The following is a 22,713-nucleotide window of genomic DNA, read 5'->3' on the forward strand; positions in this document are numbered from 1 at the left end:
GTAACAAAGCAGGGCACGTTCCGTTTGAGTCATCTTGTCATGTGTGGGTGAAGTCTAGCTAGTGAGATAATGATGCTATAGTTCAGAAACTGTCCCAGAATTGCTTACAAAATTGGACCAGAAAAAATTGAATTGAGAATGCAAGCCATGCACATCCAAGTTTAGAAATTGACAGTGATCATCACTCCCATTGTCAGAAGCATATTAATTTTGACATGATTTTCCAGTTCTTGTAATTGGTTTTTACTCTGTCATCTATGCACTCCCTTCTGACTTCATTAGTATATTTTTACAATGTGAATGATAAACAGACTTTCCTTATCACCTTGAATAATCGAAGCAACAGTACAAATCATTGAATATCCTAAATTATTTTTTCCTCTGGCACAAGTGAGAAAAACAACATCACCATTTACAAAGCCTGAGACAAAAGCTAGCCTTCTTAGTCCAGACTAATAACGCCCTTGAGAAGTTTAGAAACACTACTCATTACCTTGGAAACAGGTAAATATGTCTCCAGCTCCAAGCAGTTTGAAAAGCATGAATATCTATTCTTTCACACTTTGTATAGGACCGTCCTTAATGTGCAGTTTTTTTGTTGTGGCAAAAAATGTCCTGGAAAGGTTTTGTAAAATCACTTAAGTTCTTACAATCATACTGTATACAACAATATGAAAATTACCAATTTTCACCGAATTTGAGGTAAAATTCATGCTAATTTTGAGTAATGTGTCTTTGAAAGTGATTTACAGTGAATTCTCTCCTTACCTTACCTCCACTGTTTTGTCCAAAGTTTTCCTGTATAATCAATAGAGAAATTGGAAAGATAGTGCTAAGAACAAAGTAATGGGGAGAAAATGGGAATTAGAATAAGCTGAATCCAAAATCATAAAGTAGATAGTGAGAAATGCAGATCTATAGACCAGCTCAATCAAGTGGTATTCTGGATGATTTAAATGTTTTTCTGCATTGTCCCATAAAATATCCCTGACCTGTTATAGCTATTGAGAACCAAATTCTAGGCAAAGTGACTGATAAATTATTAATTTTACTTAAACTTAAAAGGCTTACATAACTAGAGACTATTTTATAGGAGAGCACAGCTACAGATTATATTAAATTGGAAATTTCACTTGTCTGTCATACCTGTTTATTTAAAAGGTGCATCCTATTTATTATGTGTAGGAAGAAACAGAATTATATTAGAATAAGTACCAATTAATGCAATCAAATATAAGGTTACACTTATATTCACCAGAGATAAACATGTTACACTTGTTACTTGTGTTATAATGTACTTTTTAATTAAGATCCTCAAATACTGGATATTTTTCTTTTTCTCTTTTACAATGATTAGCATTTATCTATTTATTAACACACAGTCCCTTCACAGTTATGCCTGTATCACAAGTTATAGATATTTTTAATCAGTATAAGTTCTCTTCATGTGTGTATGTGAGAACAGTTTTTAAGTCTCCATTGAGCTAACTGCTGATTAAAATCTAAATAAAACCTGTGATTCAAATTCTGTTCTAGTTTACATGCAGGTACTGACAAAGCCCTTTTTTATTTGCCAAAGTAATTTGAAAAATGTATTCTATTAATATATGAAGAACCACAAAAAACCCCACATAATACAGAGCTTGACTGCTGTATGATAAAATCAAAGCATTAGATATAAAACTTTGCCTTTGTGTTTTAGTTTTCTTTAAAGAGGAAGCCTATAGGAGGCAGATAAAGTGAATTCTACCAGTGCAAATGCCAATGCCCACTGTGAAAAATTTCAATTCTTAATTATATTTGAACCCTAAAATCACAAATAATTTTGTTTTTTCTCTATGAAGAAGTCTGCTATTATGGTTTTCTTATAAAAATGATTCAGTAGGAAATATTCAAATTGTATGTATTTGTAATATAAGTGAACAATTGCACTTGCACTTCGACTTCAAATTTGAAATAAATTGTGTGAGCAATAAGCAGAAATTTCACTTTCTCTCACCTTAATTATTAACACAACAGAATCCTGTTTGCCGGAAAATAAATCAAATTTATGGGTTAGACAATAGGACTTCAAAATATAGTTTAAGAAGGTGTATGAACAATAGAAATTTTATATTTATAATAATGTATTTTGAAAAGGAAGATCGACTTTTCTTTTACACATAATAAGCTTTACATTCTATTTGTATTATTCACACATTTTGGTAAGATTATAAATTCAGAAAGTCGATGTTAGCACTAATTCCAATCACATTTTTTTTTTACAAATAAGGTATGCGGTTTAAAGGAAGAAAAATGAGACCACTAAATGATGTTGTAGAATAGAGAATGTGAGAAAAGACAATGATTTTCTGCAGTAATCTAATGCATATTTTGGAATTCATGAGGAAACTATGAAGAATTCATGAGGAAACCATTTTTTGTAGGTACAGGTAGTAGTTGAAGCATGGTACAGTCCAAGTAACAGACAGAGATAGAAGAAAGTCTGACTCCAGAAAGTTTAGGAAATACTTAATTTCCCTATAGGCTCTGTTCTATTGCTCCTTTCTCTGTTTTACGTAAGTACAAAAATACATTGCTTTCATGTGACTTTTTGAATGCCCAAGGTCCTCGGCTGGGTTTTACTTGCATACAACACATATTCCCAGTGTTTCAAACAAAACCAAAAACAACTAGGTATCTTTCTCCAATTGTCACTATTTTTTTTTAAATTTCTAATATGTGTCTTACTCCAACTGTGCTATTGGGGCCATACCCCTCAGCATTCTACCTTTCCTCTATGTGAATGGGGGATAGTTGAAGATGAAACGATTTAGTCTCCATCACCTATTAAGAAAGAGTTGGCTTATTCTAACATAACATAACCTACTTTAGTAAGCCGCTATTTATTGTCAAATTTTGTGCCTTACTTAGTGTCATAAGGTAGAAAGCATTACTACAATAAATTGAATAATTTATCATAAATAATGATCCCAAGGGGCTCTTTATTTAGAAACACTCTGGCTGACATTCAATATCCGATAAGTATGGAAAGAGCAACTATTACACATATACAATGTGACAATGACCTCAAAATAGTATCAGAGCCCATTTTGTCCAATCTGCTGACCTGGTGGCTGGAAGGTAGGCAACTCTTGATATATGACCAGGAGTTACAAAACCTACCGGGCAGAGTGGAGAATTGGAGAAACAAGAAATAAATAAGGTAAAAGATACTCCTGAATACTGAGAAACTTGATGAGAGATGAAAGTTGGGCAGGAACAAGAGTTTGAAAAAAAAAGCTGAAGGATGTAAGATTAATTATATTATTTTAAAACATAAGTACTCTAGTTCAGGCTCAGAATAAACACATGAATAGGATATGTTCAAGAAAGAAAACTCAATATCCACCAAACAAACTGACCTTTTAATTGTATCCTTCCTCTACCGTCATTAGCTTTTTAGAAACCTGAATTCCCCTTCATGTTATGTGTATCTGAGGTATTCTGCTATGGTGACTGTTTTTTTTCAAGGCTGTTATTAAAGATATATTATTGATTAAAAACATGAGTCTTAAAACATAGCCCCAAGAGAATATAATTTTTAAAGCTTCTTCACATATGTGAAAGTATTCACCCTAGTACCCATTCTTTCAAAACATTAGAGACCATTATATTCCACTTAAGCAGTGATAAATGCATTATCAGGGGACGCTGGCCATAAACCTAAGGCAAATCACCTATTCAGGTCTAGAGAACTGCTTTATCACTTACCGAACAAAAATTCACCAAAGACCTGTTGCATATTTGTTCTTGAACATGTATTGATGTTTTGCTAAAAATTAGTGCAAGATTTTCTTTGGAAAAATATTTGAAAAATAGAACTTACTATTGACACAAATTATTAATTTAAACATGAATATTTTCATTTTGAACAATACATTAATGAAAAATCAGAACAAATTTAAATCAACTTCAAAGCCTTGGATATGATTCAATTCTGAGACAATGGTATTACAAACTCTGGAAGGACATTTAGGGCCATGATAGAGTAATAAAATGCCCTATATTTATTTTAAAAAATCAAGATGACATACAGTTGAATGACTTTGAAATAGAATTTTAAGATCAATGTTTAGTCAAGCAATAAATTAGGTTAATAGTTTTGATCTTGAGAAATATGAATATTGGAAGATAACTATTTCAAAGATGCAAAGGAGATTTAAAATTCTGTAATTTTCTTCTAGAACAATAACTATAAAAGAATATGATTATTTATATTTTGGTTCAGACAAAATAATATGGTTTCAACACTTTGCCTTTAAATTTGCTTTATTTTTACTTTTTTTTTTCAATTTTTTTTCAATTTTTTTTTTTTTGTACCAGGGATCGAACTCAGGTCCTTGAACTTGAGAGGCAGGCATCAGAACCACTGAGCCAAATCCCCAGCCCAAGTTTGCTTTATAAAGAACAATTTCAAGAAGACTTAATGAAAATGTCAAATTCTTTTCAAAAGTGAAGAAAGGCAGATAATTTATATTTTCATTTATTTTTAAAAAATATAATCAAGCCAGTTAGAAATGAGGTTGAAAATAAAAAACAAAGTGAATTATCTTTCTCACTAGCAGGATAATTCCTTTTTTTCCTTCAGGACAAGTTAGATCAGAGGAGTAAAAAAGCAATCAGAATTTCAGGTTTTTCATGTTGGTATAATTACTCATATAACATTTTACCATTATTATTACTTCATAGATACTGCCAATATGTTTTAGCCTATAGGTAAAAACAACTAAACCAGAGTTTGGAGTTGTCAAAAATATATACAATTTTACTTTGTATATGGAATGTTTTACATCAATGAATTCTCAAAATGGTTTGCAAGTCTAACAAATTAAAATTGCTTTTCCTGAACTCGAATACAGCTTTGATATGAAGTTCCAGGAACATTTTACAACTATGAAAGTAGAAAAAACTCTAAGTAGCTGTTTCACTTCTTATGTGCAAAGGATCGATGACCACGTATTAAAGATATTAATCAGTGGTGGTGATTATGCAGACATAAATAATTTTGCTTCTAATTCCTCAGGGAAATGAAAATAAATATCTATATCTAAAATTTACAGGAAGTCACCATCACTTTATTCCTTAAATTCTTATCAGATATATTTTCATTTTTTAAAAATAGCAGACTACATGCCATCAATGAACAAACAGGTAAAGAAAATGTGGTTTGTATACACAATGGAGTAAACAGTCATAGAAGGAAAAATTGTAGTCATTTGTAGGAAAATGGATGCAGGTTGAACTTGTTTCACTTGCACACTGCTAAGTGAAATAAATCAGACACAGAAAGTTAAATATCACATTGTTTCTTTTACATGAGAAAACTAAAGTATAACACGCAACAAAATAAAAATAGATGGTAGAAAACAGGGAGGTAGAATGTGGAGATGGTTATGGGATGAGGGTGTTAAAATGTTAAATTTTCTGTCATGTATATTTTTCCAAAATAAAAGTATTTAAAAATGCTTTTCTTTACACTTTATATTTTATATATGTAACTATATATATAGTATATAATATATATATACATATATTACACACCTATCTACTTCTATAAGAATGAATAAGACAAATACGAATTTATTTCTCATTTTTCCATGTACTCTAAAATGTCATTTGAGTTTTTGTCTATAAGAAGCAAGAAGAATCAACCAGTCTGCCTGGATGGATACATTTTTCCCTTTAGCTACAACTCATTTTTCTCAAGTTTATAATTATCCCTATTCAATATTTATAGGGAATTTCATGTATTCTGACTCTGTTTAATTCTAACATATATTCTACTTTTAGGGTTAAGATATAAACGGAACATAAAAAAATCCAATTGTCTCCTTTGCTTTGTAAGAGTTATGGCTATTTCTAAATAGTGGCATATACTAGGACTTTTTGGATTTATACAATCTTAAATTATGAACTCATAAATAAATGTAGATTGGAAAAGTGAAGTTCGGTTTTCTACTTCTCCAAAATTTTCTTAAATGATCATTTTGGTCAAACTGGAAATCTAGTATCAGTATATCAAATTATAGGTGATCTTCATAACACAAGGCATCTCTGCAACTATCAGTTTTGACACATGTAAAGTTATTCTTACAGAATAATATAGTGTTCAAATATCTGTTCCAACACTTATCATCTAGGATCCTGGGTGTTTAGCCCCTCTATGTCTCCATTTATGCACTTGTAAAATGGGTGTAGCAATAAAGATTACCTCACAAATTTAAGGTCTTTTTGCACGTGGCCAGGTATGTAAATAGCCTGTGAAGTATTATTTAAGCATCATTTTTCTTCCTTACCCTTTCTCCAGAGTGAAAAGCAGATCAGAGTTGAATGGCATTGTATTGTGTCTTTGACAGTGCCCATTACCCTCAGAATGAATTCAGAAGACTGAATTATAGAATTTGACTTAGGTTTTACACGGATGAGGCATACAAAGAATTGCCAAGTTTGCACCCAGCTCATTGATACACATGTAATAACCCAGGAGTTTTAAAAAGTACTTAATTGCATCTTGTTTCAGAGCTGTTTCTTCTAATATTGCGTTACCTTTATGCGTTTTCAGTGAGGGAGACAGAGCAGCTTCAGAAAGTTCGAATTCCACAAACTCCTCTTTATCTATCCCTGCTTCTCCCCATTGCATTGTCTCTGACAAAGCTTCTGTTTCTGATTGCTGCGTGGTGCAATTAGCAACAATTAATTAACCTTACAAAAAACTATTGTGAAGCCTTTCTAAGGTCTTTTTTAAAATTTTTTCTCTTTTCTCCTTTTATGTGTGCAGAACTTAGAATTTGGGAAGATGTGTAGCCAGCAGCGATTTCCTTTATTTTTAATACATCTACCACAACCTAATAGATGTTTTCCATGAATTTATTTCCCCTATACTTTTATAAAGTTTTAGAAATAAGAATAGCTCATGTCTTCTTTCTGAATTAAGTGTTTTATTTAATATATGTGTATAATTTCTTATTTTAGTGTGAATAGCAAGCGCTACAATTGTGTTCAGGCTAAAAGTACATAAAACCTTTTTAATTCAATTCTGCCCCCACATTTCTGTTAGTGAATATTGCTTATACAGATCAATGATTTCATTTTTGGAAGTACCTAATCTTTTTTTAATATATTATCAGGACCAGAAATGTTCTGTCCTGAAGTAAATTCCCAGCCATTGTTTATCTTATTCTTTATTTTGAAATAAAATCTCGCCCAGGGTGGACTGGAACTCAACAGTCCCTTTCCCTTCCAGAGCAGCTAGATTACAAGTGTATACTTCAATTTAATACTCTTCTAATTTTAATAAATAGGAAACAAAAACTTTGCATAGAAGATAATGATATCTTAGTCAATTATCCATGCTATGGAAATTACCTATGACATGTAGAGTTAGCTTTCACACCTTGAATTTCTTATTGCTGTCCTGATCATTTTTCCCAGAGTAAATCAGCTAAATATCATGGATAAATTATTTATATACCTAAAACCACTTTGAGAATATAAAAAGCCCATTCTGGAAATCAACTCATAGGCCCTATCACTGAAAGAAAAATATACAAAATAAGTGCCTGATTTCAAATATCACGTATAAAGAAAATATATTTTTCCTAAACCATAATTTTTCAAAGAAAACATAATATGGACTTTGTAAATATAAGGTGAATTAAACAAAAATAAAAATAAAACACTAACTGAGAAGATTTGCTCAGCTTTTTAATGAATTATTGGTTTCTTGTGGCTTTGCCTACTCTGACTTTTAAATCACTGAGAGTACTTGTGATATAGATTAATTCTGTAATTGGCAACTTATATTTAGCAGAAATTTTTGGTTCAAAAGATGCCAAAATCTGCATGTTGTAAAGAAAAAGCACCTGTGAGTTCGAGACCAGCCTAGGTGACATAGTGAGTTCAGGTCAGTCTCAACTACATAGTGAGACCCTGTCTCAAAAAAAAAAAAAAAAACAGAAAAGAACAAGCACCTATTTATTTACTGTATTTCTGAGTAGCTTTTATTGAACAGTCTTATGTATGTTATCCAATACTGATGGTCAAGTTTATAGAAATGTTCAAAATATTTCTAATTTTACATGTCTGTAGTTGTCCCTGGGTTACACTTCCATCTTTTAATAATTTTCCTTTAGGTCCTAGTGAATAATTTCATTTCTTGGCATTAATCTCTTCACTTAAAACCATCTTCATTTATCTCACAAGACAGCTCTCAAGATCACCTCCCATGAAGCAGATAGAATCTGCAGTGGTGAGCTCTGTTGGCGAGGTCATGGTGACTCAATTTTCCTTGATTATGATCATACAATTTAGCCAGGCTACATTAACACAAAGCAGCTGCTTAAAATATCTCTATCTCAGATGAACTCCCTTCAATATGAGATTCAATTCATTTTCAACTTTAGCACATTTTCTCATATCATTATTAATATAACAGCTTTATCAGTATCTAGAATGAATCAATGCCGAATATATGCACTTGCCTACCTGACCCTTTAGATGAATGAGTACAGAAATCTACATGTTAAAAATTCCATCTATCAGTAATCATTATATCTACATTACCAAATGAATTTTCTTCAAAATGATAAAATTGTATATTAATGATTTGGTAAACTTGACTCTTCACTACAGCACATCTAAGCATTTCCCACTTCTCCCTCTTTGGACACCCTCCTGAGCATTCTCTGTGTGGTCAAAATGAGAATAAAAAAAACATTATTTCTCTCTAATGTTACTGGAATTTTTCTGTCATTGTCACATAATGAGGAATTTATAAATGATGATGGACTAATAGACACTTTCTACAAAGGCAATATTCAAATTTCAACAAGTTCTGTGTTTCTTCTATGATGACTTTAAAGGGGAGTTATAAAATAAGTCAATATCAGAAAAAGTCAAGTGTCCTCATTTATAAGGAATAAAAATTGAAACAAAATATTCAAATCACTAAAATACAAATGTAGAGGAGATTTTAATTTTGATATATAAATCTGTCAGTTTTTAGTTCAGATATGTTTAAGTTATTGGATCTTTATGCAGAAATTGTATTAGTTTTATCAAGCAATCTAGAGTAATAATCAATTTGTAGATCATGATTCATTTTATCTTTACATTTATATATGGAACCAAATCTATCAATGACATATTTATAATTTCCTTTATATGCTAAAATTCAATTCTACCACTCTTTAAAATCTATGGACATCCAGTATTTTTCCAACTATGGAAAATTCATTTCCATATATGTTTATAGGTTTTATCTTCAATGAAGATATCATATGACAACCTTTTACCAACGGAAGTGAAACAAATTGATTCCACTACATTTCAGCAATTAGAATAGTACATAAAGTTTATAACCAGGTAAACTATAGTCTACTTGTAAAGAACTTCGTGATAATAAACAGACCAGAAATTAAAATACTGTGAGAAAGGTTGATTTTTAGAAAATTTAAATGATATATTAAAATTTTAAATATATAAATATTATAATTAGAGTATTTCTGTTATTGAAATTAAATCAGTTGCTGTTTTATTCTGTACTGGAAAATAAACCCAAGGCCTTCACACTGAGCTACATCACAAGCCCCCTTTCCTAGGTTTTTATTTTGAGACAGTGTCAGTCTTAGTAAATTGCCCAGGTTGGGATCAAACCAGGATTCTCCTACCTCAGTCCCCCAGAGTGCTGGAATTACAGGCACGTGGCACCAGAAACAGCTACATTTTTTAAAGTTAGTTTTAGCAATCATCTTGGTCAAACTGAACATTACAATAGTATTTGCTTGTTCCTTAAGTGTTTTAAAGTCCTTACATTTAGCATGAAGTAATTCACATGCCTTTTAAAAACATAAAGGAAAACAGCTAAGTTAGCATTGAGACCCATTACACTTTACTGTGTGTAATGATAATCATACACATGTAGAGCTAGGATATTCTTAACAGTTCAGTAGGATTTACATGTTTATGGTCATGATAATAACCAACAAAATTTAGAAAGTTTCTTTATGCATACATTACAATGATTAAGAATAATGTATATGTATGTGTATATATATCCCCATATAAATAATGCTTTTAAGTAGTTTACTGATGGCTGTAATAAATACAGGTCACTTCTTCAGCGTTACTGAATTTAAATGAATAATTTTCTGCAATTAGTTTAGACTCATAAAATTTAATAATATGCTGTAGATCAAAAAAGCTGTAATTTTCCAAAATCAGTATAATTGTACTTACATTTAAGACAGTAAATATGATCTTTCAAAGCTACTGTTCAACTATCCTTTGCAGATTTAGTAGCCTTTCGGGTATTTGGACATAGATCCTTATTTGTTTGCCTTTTTCATCTTAGTTTTCAGGGTAAAATTGCTATATGTTCCTTGGCATTGTTACAAATGCTACACATTATTTATTTATTTATTTGTGTTCAATTCAATTACTCTGGAGAAGTTAGTTTCAATTTCAATATTTAGTCACAAATGAAACTTTTGACTCACCTTGTCTAAATTCATTTGTAAAATAAACATTCATTTTCTATCTTTCCCAATCAACTTGCTCTAAAAAATTAGTTTACTCAGATCTTTAGCGGAAATTCTCCTCTATGTTCCTTCAATGTCTTTGGTGTTACACACACTTACATCCAGCATGATGTTATCACCCTGAACATGGGAACTGCAATATTTTGTTATTATCAGTAATTGGCAACAATCTTGTACCTTGTGCCAATCCTTTTATAAGAGATTACAATTTCCTTAATGGAGAGAGACATATATTTTGTAGGTCAAAAAGAGTTCAGTATAGCAATTTCCAATATTTCAGCGGTAATGCATACACACACACACACACACGCACACACACACATGCATGCGCTTATTCATGTATATACTATACAACTACTCTATTCATTTTTACAATTATTCTATTAATAAGTTAGGAACTACTTACTAAGGGACACAGTGCTCAGCAGTCTGCTATAAATTAGCTTGAATTATCTAATTCCTTTTTTATCATTGAAGAGATAGTGATTAAATTACTTGACTATGCTCATAGGCTGGAAACATCGCAGGAAACATTCAAATTCATGCTGGCCAACTACAAAGCCTGTCTTTTCTTCTTTCTCTCACTTCTTTGCACACAGGAGTCATTCAGTAAACATCTGTTCTCTGTGACTTGATATTTTTTTCTATGTATCCAAAATTTGGGGACCATTTCTAGGAAACTTGAGAAAAAACTTTACTGCTTATTCAATAAAAGGGTGACATTATACATAAACAGTTTCCTTTCAGTAAATTCAACGACTCAAAATGAATGGCTGTGTCTTCTCAGGAAAATACTTTGAATTGGAAGTATGGATGGAGTGGATGGGAAAGACAGGAACCTGATGAAGAGGAAAGCAATAAAGGAAGAATTAATTCAGTATATTAATGCCTGACCTTGCCCCTTTTAATAAAAATGGACTGCATCCCAAATATCTGATCATACCCTAGTGCAAATAGCTCCATGTAGGAAATGAAAATTCGTTGGCTTCTTACATAAAATGCCACTTAACATTTCTATGATTTAATATATCAATTAGATAGTAAAATATATACAAAAAGGGAAGGAACATCATGAATATGAACATCAGTATTGCATCGCACATGTGCTTTCAGCACTGGGTCTTACAGATTTCCTCACTGACCTGATAGATTCTGGGAATGAATGTTGACTATGACATGTTGTCTTAATTTGTTGAAACCATTAATTCCTTCTGTCACCTGATCATGGTGCCAGAGGACTCTAGCGTGATGGTTTAGCTATGTTCAACTTTCTTTTCTTTTTGCTCCTGGCCACATTATAAAATCACTACAACCAGTACTCTGGATGCTAAAGCTTTCAAGATTGCTAAAGCTGTTTTAATTGCTAAGGATGTTTTTTGTTGTTGTGTTTGTTTTTGTTTTTTTACCATATCTTATTGTAATCTTAGCAAGTACCAACACTGAGATCAAATGGTGTATTTTCCAATGTGTGAATTTTCTGGACATAAAAAGATGCCTTTTTAATAAAAATCATATATTTTTTTTCTGGTACCAGGGATCAAACTCAGAACCTTGCGCTTGTTAGGCAGGCTCAGCACTACTGAGCTACATCTCCAGTTCTATTTGTTTTATTTTTGTCCATTGGTATCCTTCAGAAAGAAAGGAATTGTGTTAGACATTCAAGGAGGAAGAGTTTTAGTAAAGATATTGGCATTGATGCTGGAAAGGACTTAGAGTGATGAGGAGGTGAACGCATCAACAGATGAACAAAGACTGGTTTTCCAAGACCAGGTTTCTCCTGTTGTTCCTGTACCCATGACTCATCGCCTGTCCTTGAACTATGAAGTCATAGTTGCACTATTGGCCTCATGACTATTGGAAAGATTAGTGCTGCTGGATCAGGAAAGCTGGGGTCTGCAGGAGGTTTGAAGCACCAGGGAACTTTCTTCGGCTTGTTAACTACCTCCAGTTCTCCTCATTGCTGCTGCTACAGGGGATTCCACCACATGCAAACAAAGGATGTTCTTTTTCCTCCCTCCCAGTCTTCTAGTATAAGCTCCCATTGGCAGTGTCAATTAAGAAAAGTGGAAAAGGGTTCCGGAAAATTCATTTTTCAATTTAAGAATAAACATTGCTGATAGCAAACAGACAGGACTCAGTGTGATTTATTTTATTTTTAGTCTATCCAATGATCTATTGCGATGAAGTGTATAAACTGCCTGTAGCAGTGATTTTACTCTTATATAATTACACATTAAAAGTCAGTCCTAAAGTTGAAGGTCTACCTAATCAGTTTATATTTTTCTTGCCTTCTGAAACAAAGACACTGAATGTAATTTAATTGTTCCTTGACAATGCAAGCTTATCTTTAGAAAGTCAGTGTTTAGGGCTGGGGACTTAGCTCAGTGGTACTGCTGCCTGCCTTGCAAATGAAAGGTCCCAAGTTCGATCCCCAATACCAAAAAAGTTCGATCCCCAACACAAAAAAAAAAGTCAGTGTTTTCATGGAGGCCATTGCTTTCAAGGACTTTTGAGATGCAATGCGATGCTGATGATTTCACATTGCTATGATTCTAAGGTCTGTGTTCTATATTCGTTTTCTTTGTCTGTATCTTCTGTAGTGTCAGCAATGATTTCATGTTCCCACCGGTTTGCCACCAGTCAGTAATATCCCTACCGGAATACATTTCTAGAGCTCATGTGTTGTGTGTCTAGAACCAGGATGTTCAAATATTCTCGTTTCATCTTACAAGGAGGAAATCACAGTGAAACTCTGTGTAGTAGCTTATGAAGGTTTCCATCATAAGCAACATATATAAGCTTTCCTATTTAGAGTACATTTTTGTCTAGTCTGTGTTTTCCTCTACTTTCTAAACAGTTGCAGTTGTTTGCTAAACACCCTGCAGGTAGGTAAGATGGTAATGTAACATTTGCCAGCTAGTAACTATGGGCTAATTGTGAAAATGACCCTAAATGCTTTCTGTACAATTCCGCTCATAGAAAAAATCATTTCATAACTGAGAAATATAAACTTTTGTCTTTATGGACACAATTATGGCTTTTTTGGATGTTTACAAAAGTCTATTGTGCTTTCTGAATAAGAAAATAGCTTTAATAATGAAGGAATCATAAAAAGATTTGTACATTCTTATACATCTTATATTAGTATGTATGCATTTCTATCATACGTGCGTATACATAATATATAAATATATCTGCTTGTGTATATCTATCCATTTTTTCTAGATATTTATCAACGTGAGGGGAATAGAGAGAAAATATTTTTAGTGGATCCTAACCTAGCTCTAGAGATCTTTTTAAGGAAAGTTTGACACTTTCCTCTTTTGCACTATTTTAGCAGGTCATTATGATTTTGTACAACTTATTGTCCACATATAAAGTCTATATATAACTTTTATCTATCGTTTTAACAGTTCTGTCATCTTATACTTTGGATCTTCTTTCCTACCCCTTCATGCCTTGTAGTAGTTAAACTGAATTAGCCCTAAAGCACAATAATGCAGCTTATACATTCCTCAAAATCAAATAGTTGCCCTGCTGATGCTCTTATCTCTGAGTGTTGTGAAAGCTGAACTAGCATTCTGTATATGGAGTCACATGGCCAGAGCCGTATAGACACGTGAAAATATTGGAACAAATCCTTTAATCTCTACTAATTTATTGGGTTGAAATCCACTGTTTTTAATTAGGAGAGGCATAATGAAAAGAATAATATACAATAAGAGCAGCACATCAGTTTTTTCTTGCTCCTATAAAAATTTGTCATAAATGTAGTGCGTTAAAGCAACACAAATGCATTTTTCATTACAAGTGGGTCAGAACTCTTAACATGTGTGTCTCCAAAAAAAGGAAAGTTTCTCAAGGGCCAGACACTTCTGAGGACTCTTGGGGAAATTTTCTTTCCTCTCCTTTTCCAACTCCTACCAGCTGCCAACTTTCATTTGCTCTCACAGCATCAGACTTCATCTTCAAAGTCAATAATGGCTATTTGAGTCCTTTTCATTTGTTATCGCCCTGACCTATTGCTTGTTCACATCTCCCCATGGTCTGACTTTTCTTGCTTCCTCTTCTATTTTTAAGGATCTCTGTGATTACACAGAACTCACAAGGTAAATCTAGGATAGTCTATTTTGATGTCAGTTGATTGGCAAAATTAAGTCGTTATAATCTGCCTTTTCTTTTTAACTGAGACATTCACGGTTATAGGGATTAGACAAGGAAATTTGGACATATTATGCCTACAATAGTACTTTAATAATACTTTAATCTCATTTCCTTGTCATAAAAACTCTGCCAGGTAGGAAGCAGTAGCTTCATTTTCTAGAGATGGAAATGATATCTTACGGACTTTTAGCTTTTATTGATGCAAACTTTAAATAATTATAAATATAAAACCTGGAAATGATACAATTTTTTGTGAGAAGAAAACAATTAAACAAAATTAAGAGGAAATATTACAATTTTCTATCAGAGATATTCATTAAAATACATAAAAGGATAGATTTTAAAAAGCTTTAGTTTTACAGAACGGAGGAAAGCAAACAATTACTAATCATCTTAGAATCATTAAGAAATTACAAGAGTCTTCTTGAAAATAGCTTTACTTCCTAGCTCAAATCGCCCAAACCCCAAAAGAGTGGAACGGCAGAGTTACAGATGGATGTATCCGCACTGACTCTTATTTGTGAATGAACATATGTAATAATTTTATCAGCAAACTTTCCCTTTTGAGCTTCGTGAATGTCTTTGAATCTTAGTTTCCATATTAGGAAAGAAATCAGTATTTTTTATCCTCCAAGGTAGTAATGAGGTTAAATAACATTGGAGAACAACTATGGCATGGTATGTGCTAAATAAACAGTAGTAGCTAGACAAAAATTTTTACTTATTTACCCTTATCTCCACAGGATGTACTGTCCAGGTGTCCGGATATGCAAAGCAAAGAAGGTGTATGTGAAGATACCACTCAATCCTCATCTCAAAAAATGCAAAGTATACTTTTATTTAGAAAGTATTTCTTACAGTTAAATTTTCTTTTTTCCCACAAATAAGTAACACAAAATTTAAAGAAAAAGTTATTTAAGGCAAGGATTCTCTCAAACACTGAATTTCTTTGTGGCTTTGGTATATACATTTAAAAGATGATTTACATTTAGGAATTGTTTAGCGAAACACAGGCAAATTACAAGTGAATCTAACCCTTCAGTTTCTTTCAATCTGGACTTATAAAAAATTTCTTCTCTGCAAGAGAGAATTAAATCTGTATTCAATGTGGCAGACTGTGAAAGTTTTTTAGAGTTTATCGCCTGTAGAATTTGGAAACGATGGAACAGAACATCCCTGAAGATTTGTCTGTGCCTGGCATGCGGCCAGATGTCTTAGTCTCTTTCTCTTTGCTAAGACACAATATTGGGCATGCCGATTAAAGGAGGGAAGGTTTATTTTGGCTCATGGTTAGGGACCATAGTCAGCTGGCTCCATGGCAAAACTCCGTGCAGAGAAGAATGCCAAATGGTGGGAGCACCAGCTGCTGGTCCTCTCAAGACAAGATATCAGGTACAGAGGGCAGAAAGGAGCCCAGAAGGCGATGGACACTTTGGGCCATGACCACAGTCACCTAACTTCAGACCCTACCTCAAATGGCAAATCAGCTCCACGTCCACTGCTCTGTAATCCAGTCACTGTTCAGAGGCCCCATCTAAGAGCACCTGAGGCTTCAGAGGACAGTGTAGGTCTAAACCATTGCACCAGACTAGTTGTTGACATCATATTAAATTTAAAAGGTATTTGAGGACTAGATACAATACAGGACAAAGCATGGGCTAAGGTTGTGTGATATTTCTTTTCCAACGTATTTTAATCTTTTACAGTACCTATGTTTTTCTTTTTTCTTTGTATTATTTTTGTGTGTGGGGGGGTGCACGGTCTTGCTCTATAGTTTTAGGCTGGCCTTGAGCTCACTTATATAGCTCAGGCTGGCCTAGAGCCCACAGTGATTCTCATGCCGCAGCTAGCAGCACTGGCAACATGAGGCAACTAATAGGTTATCTCAACTAATAGGTTATCTGGGGCAACACTGTTCTCCAATCTCATGTATTTTGAGTCACAGTGGGCTGAAGTGGTCCTAAATGATTTATACAAAACAATATCTATTCTTCACAACAATGAGGAGGTAGTTGTTACTATCAAAATCTAGAATAGTACTTTCTGAAAATTTCCAAGAACTATAATAAAATCATAAGAACTGTTGAATAAATATACTAAGAATAAGATGAATATGGACCAGACTTACGGTTTTAGAGGCATATATCACAATTTCACAAAGCTAATAAATGGAACAAGACAATTAAAATAAGAAATGGGGTCCCAAACCACTTGGGATAGGGTCAATAATAATATACCACTTTCATAGCATTTTCCTTGTGTCAGAAATATTTTTAATCTGTCTTTCACATGAATTCCTTTAATTGTCAGAAAAAACACTTAGTAATAACTGTTGTTTTTTTTAGTTTACATTGAGAATATTGAGTCAGAAAAGGAAAGTGTAATCAGCCAGATCAACGAAGTATTAACTGAGAAGACTGGAAATGCAGCTCGATTTGGTTTAGCTTCACAGGTCATGGTTTTACCTCTGTCTACTTCCTCCTCCACACACGTCTGCTTCAACACAGAACCATAACTTTACTGTGTGTGAGAGCTGCGGCATGCTTGTTAGCAGTTCTTTTGTTTAATTCAAAAGGAAAATGCAAAGTAGTAAATATTTACTGAGTCAATATTTTCAGATTGTCAGAGTCCTGAAACGTGTAAGAAAGAAGGCCAGCTTACTCCTTGCTTGACAGTCCCTGTTTAGTAATTATTTTTTAATTGTTTAGTGAGCATGTTACTGAATGGGCTGGTTGCAAAAAACACCTTGAAATTTCAAAGAAAAGTAAATATAAGCTTCCATACACATTAAGAGAGGTAAGAAAAGTAAAATAAGTTCAGGTGCTTTCTCTTGAAGGATAGCAAAGTACACTGAACACACTGTGCCATCTATTTAACTCTAGATATATTAAACCTGACATCTTCAGGAATATTTTCAAATGTGCATTGGTTTCATGTAATGTAGCTATGTCTCTAATCAAGTGATGCTACCATTTAAATTTCATACAACTTTCAATGAAAAGAGTACAAGTGCATTCCAAATATACTCTCAAATTAGAAATGTGAGCCCGATTTTATCAGCTTCTGACAGCTTAATATGCTGAAAATAGTGGGGTGCATTTTCAAAGCAGCATGCTTTAATTTAGCCATGCGGCTTCTGTTCATTTTCAAGGGAGTTGCACCATGAAATCACTACAAAACACTTTGAGCACTTAGCTACCAGTAACTACAAAAAGGAAGAAAACATTAATTGAACCCAAAAAGCAAAATAATTACTTAACCTTAGCCAAAAGGACACTCTTCAGTTTTGCTGAACTTCTGTGTTCTGGTTCTTTAGTGAAATATCATAAAACATAATTGTAAAGGGTGTTTAATACTTTATTTATATATTGCATGGTTTGAAAACGCACACTATCTAAGGACACTAAATAACCACTATTAATGTAATAGTCTATTGATTGTTAATAATTAAGAATTCAAATTAGTCATAACCATATTAATTACAAAGAAAAACACCCAGTGACATAAAATTGGGAGAGTTTCCCTTCATCATATAGTCTTTTTCCCTTTAAATTACTAAAATTTTAACACAGAGAAAATATGTTCATCTACACTGCATTTTAAAAACAGGTTGGAACACATATCTCAAGTGATGATTCATAAAATCATCTGTAGCTATTGGCCTAGGAGGGTAAGTTCCAGTAGCACTTTTATTTCACTTCATAGTGTGGTACTATCAAGTTAAAATCTATCAAGAGTGATACCACGTAACTCATCGAAGCTCCTTAGTTTTTAACAATTCTTGCTGTCATGTACAGTTACTAGTGTCACAATATGAAATAACAATTAAGGTGGGATTCTCTGAAATCAGTTTAGTATGTGAGCCCAATTAAGAGTCCTGTGCAAACCAAGGTCAACTATACCACTGTAAATTCCCCTTTGCCATGTACCTTTTTCACATCTGACCCTTTCAACTGTGTCCACACTGCTGTAGCTACACTGAGCAGAAACAAGAGAGGCTGTCGGCTTGGAGATCAAATATTCTGCCAGTACATTCTTTGTCAAGAGGCAATGCAATCTCACAGCCTGAATTTATTTTGACACTTAGAAAAATGATCATGGCTTTGTACTTTTGTTGCACTCTCTAATTAGGATGTGAACATGCTTACAAATTTTAATTCACAACTCCTCACAACACCTTTCTTTTGAAAGCAAGTGATAAACATCTTTTAGTTGTTAAAAATTCAGATGATTTTAGAGCTTATCAAAGGCTATCATACATATTTATGGCAATAAAATCAAAATAGGTGTTATCACTCTCTGTGTGGACAGGAAAAATGTTGTCTTATAAAGTCTCTAGGCTTTGGCCATGGAGCCCTGGGAATCAATCTGATTCTATGAAAATTTATTGAGTATAGGGCCTTCTGCACAGTGCTAATATAAATTGTTTAAAGAATATATTAAATGCCACATGAATAATAGTTGTCTACATTTATATCCTGTGATACTGGAAGAGAGACAGAAATGCAAGGGAGTGAGTGATACATACATGCAAACAGCATGTGATTTATAATAAAAGCAAATTAAAACCATGTATAAATGAACATAGTAACTGCTAATGAGTGTAACCAGATATTCCCCCATTCTTCTTTTAAATAACAGTATTAACTGGGAAGTCAGTTTTTAATATTTTGAGAATTTCACTTTCCTTATATTTTATACCTATGAGTATTACCAAGTTTGAAATGCAATAAAATGATTTACAAGTCTATGACCTTACCTTAACGCAATAAGTAGGAATGATACGAACTGCTCCTGTATCATCAGACCTTTGGGAAGACTAATTGACCTATTTTATATAGCAGAGCTGGTAGATAGATGTATATCCATCTGGAGCAATTGTTGTTAACATTTTATCTTTGTATTCCAAGAAGCACTCACTTGATTGTAGATATTTGGCAACAGAAATAAACAGTTAAATAATTTAACTTATTTCTAAAATTGAATAAAACTGGTACTTCCAATCCTAGCTGTTTAAGGTATCTCCATATTGATTTCCACAGTGATTGCACCAGTCTGCACTCCCACCACCTATGAAGAAGGTTCCTTTATCCCCACAACCCTGCCAGATGCTTTTGCTTCTTTGTCTGAGAAAAGTCTGTTCATTTCAGATGCCCATTTTTGAATCATGTCTTTGTATTTTGGGAGGGTAATAAGGGAAAATGGGCAAGGTGTTTTAGATTTCTGTCATCCTTTTCTAGAATTTCCATTCTTCACTCATAAACTGATGCTTAATCCTTGGGATGTTCAAGTATTGAACTCAAGGCCTTGGTATGCCAGTTTTTTGATCCCATTACCTTCTACCTTGGCCTTTTATATCAAGTTGGCTCTGTGACAAGTCCTACTGATCTATCGGTTATTTTCATAATGAACAGTCCCTTTCTCCATGTCTTCTTAATTAAAAAAAAAAAAAACTAACAAAACAGATTCTAGAATTACTCAGAGCTGAGGTTTTGTAATTATAGAATCACAAATTACTTGCTCAAAGTCTTGGCCACAGTCATAACCCTTCACCAGTGCTATACATAGTAATTCCCTTACTTGGTTCATATGACATTTTTCTCTGGAATAGTAATTACAATTTTCAGCTTTATATTTGTCTCACAAATAAACTGGAAGCTATGGTAATTCAACCTCTCTAATTTTAGATTTTACCCAGCCTTCTCATGTTACTATTTTGTATCAACTATGAGATTTTCAACTGGTATATACAAGGTACTATAGTAAGCATGTAACAATTGTATGAATAGGTATTGTTATTGTACATTAAAAATAAGGAAACCAATGATGCAAACATATAAACAAACTGATCAGAATTTACCAAGTGCCAAGCTTATGAATGGTGAAGTTCATTTTAATCTTTTATCATTTCTATGTAGTAAGAATTATTATTATGGTTATTTACAGACAATTAATTAAAAGACAGAAATTAGGGTACTTGTCTAACTTCATGCAGCACAAGAGCCTGGAATGAGAGTCTGAACTCGGCCATGATTCCAAGGGCTACACAATTACCCTTCTATGCAGCACCTCTCCTCTTTTCATCCTATCCAACAATTCCCAATGCTGAGACAAACAGGCCATCATTTATTTGCAAAATAGTAAAATTCCAAGTGTTTAACTGATCCATTGATGACATTCTCTTAGAACTTTTTCAGCTAGTATCCATGTGTAGTTTCAATAAAGTCTTAATCAAGGATCGGTTACAAAAAATTTACTACTGAACACATACTATTGCTGCAAAAGTGGATACAATGTCCAGAAGACAGTAAGATAGCAAATGAGAAAATGCTCAAAGTTTCACTTCAGAACAAAATAATTTCATATTTTTCTACATTTGAGCTCTATTTTATGATTTTCAAAAATACCAATCGGTGTATATGCTTATTTAGAAATGAGTATATATACCTTGAGATGTATGTTACCCAGATTTTACTGGTGAGCTGTACAACCCAAAAATTTTGATATGGTTGAACTAGTCTTTAAGAGCTAATATTTTGATATGAAGAAAATTTCAGTCTAATTAGAGAAAACACACAAGATAACGCAGTATAGCATTTATGGGATATTTACTGATAACCTGTAAAGGGCCAGGCACTGTTCTCCACCCAGGGGAATGTATCAGCAAAGCGAAGTTTCCTTGTATAACCATTATGTGGGATGCATAGACAATGAACATTCAGATCAGATAAATAAATTGCAGAGCATGAGATGCCCCTTATGGGGTAAAAACAGTGGCAGGAGGGCATAGCGATTTGGAGGTTTCAGCAGCAAATTCAAATTGTTTCTTTGGTGACATTTTAGAATCATGCAGACAAAAAGTCAGCACTGGGAAAAAAGAGTGAAGAAGGAGTCCTGCTACCCAGACTTCTACATGACTCATGTCTTTGTATCATCTGCTTCCTTTGAGCGTGGGCTGCATCTATAACCAATATTGGAGGAATGAACTTCGACAAGGCTAAAGAGCTTTAAGTGATGTGAATCTAGGGGAGATTGCTATCCTACCTGCAGCAACCTTCATCACCTGAGATCTTCATAGAGGGCTTAGAAGCGTAGCATTTGAAGCCACTGAGATTCTACATTACTACTGCTAGCTTTGAAGAAGCAATTTCCATGACTTCTACAACTTCCAGGAGAATGGACTCTGCCAACAACACGGCGAAGCTTGGCAGAAGATTCTTCCCTGGTTGAGGCTCTCGATAAGAGTTCAGCCTGGCCATCACCTGGACTGCAGCCTCGTGACAGCATCAGCAAAGGATCCTGATAATGTATGACCACACTCTTGGCCCTCAAACAAATGGAAAGTGTAAGATTTCCTTCTTTAGGCCACTGTGTCTGTCTTAAATGTTACACAGCGATAAAAATAATTATTGTAAGGGTTTTAGGGAAGACAACTGTGTGGTAGGGGAAAGGGAAGGTCTTTTATAAATTAGAAAAAGGCACTTCCAGCATGATGGATTCGGTCATGGAAGTTAAGGACTAGAAGAACAATGCCTTTCTGTCTAATAAAAAGGCAACACTGGTCAGATGCACTAGCATGTGCTTGTAATCCCAACATTCTGGGAGGCTGAGGCAGGAGGACAACAAGTTCAAGTCTGGCCTGGCCAATTTAGTGGCTTAGCAAGACTCTTTCTCAAAGTAAAAATAACTTTAAAAAGGGGCTAGGGAAATAGCTCAAGACAGGGGCCCTGGGTTCAATCCATAGTACAAAAAGAAAGGCGAGGGGGTGAGGAGGAAAGGAAGAGGGAGTGGAAGAGGGAGTGGAAGAGGGAGAGGGAGAGGGGAAGGGAAGGGAAGAGAAGAGAAAAAGAGGAAAGCAGAAAGGGAAGGAAAATGAAAGTAGAGGAGGAAAGAACAGTAAAGAAAAGCCAGCTCTCTCTGAGTAGAAATAGCCCTGTCCTAGGTAAAGGGAGACAGAAATCATTCCAGG

The 22,713-nt window shown here is 33.7% G+C and overlaps 1 protein-coding gene across 2 annotated transcripts in view; it reads right to left on the bottom strand.

Annotated features, from left to right (window-relative positions):
* Nucleotides 1-22,713, bottom strand: part of Lrp1b (LDL receptor related protein 1B) — a 1,779,190-nt gene that overhangs the window by 1,636,825 nt on the left and 119,652 nt on the right. The window lies entirely within an intron of this gene.

Source organism: Fukomys damarensis, unplaced genomic scaffold (assembly GCF_012274545.1).
Source record: "Fukomys damarensis isolate Sample0158 unplaced genomic scaffold, DMR_v1.0_HiC HiC_scaffold_29, whole genome shotgun sequence".
Classification (NCBI taxonomy): domain Eukaryota; kingdom Metazoa; phylum Chordata; class Mammalia; order Rodentia; family Bathyergidae; genus Fukomys; species Fukomys damarensis.